The sequence below is a fragment of the Cololabis saira genome, chromosome 11 (assembly GCF_033807715.1).
Source record: "Cololabis saira isolate AMF1-May2022 chromosome 11, fColSai1.1, whole genome shotgun sequence".
NCBI classification, from domain to species: domain Eukaryota; kingdom Metazoa; phylum Chordata; class Actinopteri; order Beloniformes; family Belonidae; genus Cololabis; species Cololabis saira.
Window position 1 is genome coordinate 35,952,239 of NC_084597.1, and position 3,795 is coordinate 35,956,033.

General features: G+C 53.2%; 1 pseudogene; it reads right to left on the bottom strand.

Annotated features, from left to right (window-relative positions):
* Nucleotides 1-789: 789 nt before the first annotated feature.
* Nucleotides 790-3,520, bottom strand: LOC133454466 (uncharacterized; annotated as a pseudogene).
* Nucleotides 3,521-3,795: the final 275 nt, after the last annotated feature.

The following is a 3,795-nucleotide window of genomic DNA, read 5'->3' on the forward strand; positions in this document are numbered from 1 at the left end:
CCAATAAATCAAAAGCTAGTCTCACTATGAGTTAAAGTAACTGATTCATGCAGGGCACTGATGAAAATTACATATATCAAAAAGGTAAGACAAATGTTGAAAGGTTGAATCAGAATCAGAATCACGTTTATTTGGCCAAGTAAGGTCAAACAAGATGGGGAATTTGACTCCAGTTGTTTCACTCACTGTACAGTAAATAACAAATAAATAACAATTTAAAACCAGAAAATTTCAGGAAATTTTGATATGGGCATGCCCTACTGCCCATTCGTCCCCTCTCGCTGCTTTGATTTGGGGCTGTAGTGGTTGTGTTTAAGGTTGTTTTGGTTGTGTCGGAGGTGGTTCTTGCCATGTTTGAGGTTATTAATAAAGGCCAATAAACCAAACCAAGGCCTGGATGCACGTTGTGGTTCGGGCCACATTTACGGATGATTTAATTAATATTCTCCCCCATAAAAATGCATAGGTTTTGTTGCCCTGGTAACAAGACCCATAGGATAGAATGGGACAATTTGGCTTCAATATCTCAAAAGTTGTAAACAACAGCCGAATGAAACCTCAGTATGTTGTAGTCCACATCCTGAGTCTTTTAACTTTGGATCAATGTCTCTGCGATATCGTGTTGCCGAGCAACAAGTCTCCAAATTTCTGTTAGCTTGAAAATTAGAATAGTTCTCAAATACACCTTCTGGTGCCACCTAGACACATCATCAGTGTTGTAGCCTGGGGTCACGGGGTGTTTCGGGTCTCACAACAGACACCCTCGCCCAGGTGACCCAGCCGGGGTGATCAAATCCCGGCTTGTGTCTAGGTAGCTTTTGTGGTCCACGGATCGCCCCGCTTGATCCACAGCCATCTGGACGCCTTCTCTGCTGCGTCAGAGATGTTTTTGATGGCTTTTCTGTGCTGCAGTCCCTTCACTCCCAGCATCTTGAGTGCCCTGCTGAGAGACTGGCCGGCAAATCCTCTGCAACCGACCTCGATGGGGTTGCATCGGGTCCTCCATCCCTTGCTTCGGCATTCACCTTGCCAGCTCCTCATACTTGGCCCTCTTCCTCTCAAAGGCCTCCTCCATCCGGTCTTCCCAGGGGACAGTCAACTCCAGCAGGACCACCTGTCTTGTTGACTGTGACACTAGGACCATGTCAGGCCTGAGTGTGGTCACTGCAATGTTCTCCGGGAACTTGAGCTGTCTCCCTAGGTCGACCTTCAGCTGCCAATCCCGAGCTGTTGCCAGCAGCCCCCCTGCCTGACTCCGGAGCTGCTGGGGCTTCTCCCCAGCCCTAACAAAGGTGATGTACTGCCTTGATGGTTTCTGGCCTTTACTGGTGGAGATCCCTGTGCAAATGGCCTCTGCGATGACCCGCAGCACTTGGTCATGGCGCCAGCGGTAACGGCCATCGCCCAGTGCCTTAGGGCAGCAGCTCAGAACATGGGGGACGAGGGGGCACAGTGGGTTCTCGGCCAAGCCCCAGCGGAAGAGGTTGGACGGACTCGGGAGGACGTCGTACACCGACTGGATGTGGAACTTAATCCGGTGTGGCTCAGATCGCCATAACTCTGTCCACGTTATCTTCCGGTCAGCTGCCTCCTCCCATCGGGTCCACGCCCCCTGCTGCCACATCCCTACTGTCCTACTGCAGCGGGCTTCCTCCACCCCTGCTCGGACCTCCTCCTGGATAAGCAGCCGCCTTTCCTTCCCCTGGGTCTTGTTGTACGAAGGTCTTGGGTTACTCCCGAGTCCTGCCCGTCCAGAAGCCACTTTTCCAACCAGCTCGCTGTGCCGCAAGCGGGACTCAGCCTGGTCAACCGCCTCTTGAGCCTTCCACTTCCTGCCGGTCCTCACTTCTATGCCTGCCGAGGAGACTTTGGTGTCACTGGAGTCTCTGTACAGCAGCACCTCTCTTGCTCGGGTGACCATAAACTCCTCCATCAGACTACTGAAGGGCAGCTTCAGCTTGTTGTTCCTCCCGTACAAGGCGATGCTGCTGAGGCTTCGTGGAAGGCCCAACCACTTCCGTAGAAAGGAGCTGACCTCCCTCTCGAAGCACTCGACGGTGGTCATTGGCACATCGTAGACCAGCAGCGGCCAGAGGAGTCGTGGCAAAATGCCATGCTGGTAGATCCAGGCTTTAAATTTTCCTGGTAACCCTGACTTATCCACTGCCTTCAGCCAGGATCCCAACTCCTCAGATGTTGCTTGGAGTGCTGCGGTGTCCTTCAGGGTGCAGTCGTAGATCTTACCCAGACTCCTAACTGGCTTCTCTCCCACAGATGGAATATCGGTGGCCCCTATTGAGAAGCGAAACCGGTCTGTAACCTTCCCCTTCCTCACCACCAGGGACCTGGACTTGGCTGGCTTAAAGTTAATTCGGGCCCAGCTAATAAGGCGCTCGAGGCCTTGAAGGATCCCTCTACAGCCCGGGACTGATGTTGTGGTCACTGTCAGATCATCCATAAATGCTCTGATAGGGGGCTGCCGCATACCTGAGTTGGTTAGTGGGCCTCTGCACTCCACCTCTGCTGACTTCACCGGAACGTGGTGTCGGTCAAGCAAGGTTTCCACCAGCTTGTGTGGAATGGACCCGTAGGCGTTGGCAAGGTCGAGCCAAAGGACTGCCAGATCTCCTTTGCCCTCACGAGCCTCCCGGATCAGCTGGGTGATGACTCCTGTATGCTCAATGCATCCTGGAACCTTTGGGACTCCCCCTTTCTGCACAGAGGTGTCGATGTACCTGTTCCTCAGGAGGAACTCCGTCATGCGCCGGGCAACAATACTAAAGAATATCTTGCCCTCGACGCTGAGGAGTGAGATGATCCGGAACTGCTCGATTGTAGTCGAGCTCTCCTCCTTCGGAATCCAGACACCCTCTGCATGCCTCCACTGCTGGGCCACCTTCCCTCTTCTCCAGATGACTTTGAGGATCCTCCATAGTCGCTTCAAGAGTCTAGGGCATCTCTTGTAGACAACATATGGCACTCCACTGGGGCCTGGCACTGAATTGGATCTAGCTGCCTTTACAACCTCCTCAACTTCCTTCAATGTTGGCTCCTTGGTGTTAAATGCTGAGGTGGGTTCTGGCGGAGCTATCAATGTCCTGCACGGCCCCAGGTCTTTCTCTCTTGCACTGTCACTGTAGGTGGCACTGAGGTACTTGTTAACCTCGTCTTCAGTGCAGGCAAGGTGGCCACTTCTTTTCTGCCCAAGGGTCTTCTTGGTGAAGCCAAAGGGATTGGAGATGAAAGCTGCACGTCTCATGGCTCTCTCCCTGCCCCTCCTTCTATGCCACTCGGCTCGACGGAGGGTGGTGAGTTTTTTCCTCAGGATGTTACGGAGCTCTGCCAGCCTGGCCTTCTCCTCCTCTTTTGCCTGCTTAAACTGCCGCCCAAGCAGTCTAAGCTCCTGCCGTAACTGGCTGATCTTGACCTCCCGCCTGTTTGGCTCCCCTAGACGTCTGGTTGGCTGCTGTTCTTTTATGCCAAATCTTTCAGCACCTATGCTGATGATCATTGCCGACATTGTCCGCAACTTCTGAAGCCAAAGGGATTGGAGATGAAAGCTGCACGTCTCCTGGCTCTCTCCCTGCCCCTCCTTCTATGCCACTCGGCTCGAGGGAGGGTGGTGCGTTTTTTCCTCAGGATGTTACGGAGCTCTGCCAGCCCGGCCTTCTCCTCCTCTTTTGCCTGCTTAAACTGCTGCCCAAGCAGTCTAAGCTCCTGCCGTAACTGGCTGATCTTGACCTCCCGCCTGTTTGGCTCCCCTAGACGTCTGGTTGGCTGCTGTTCTTTTATGCC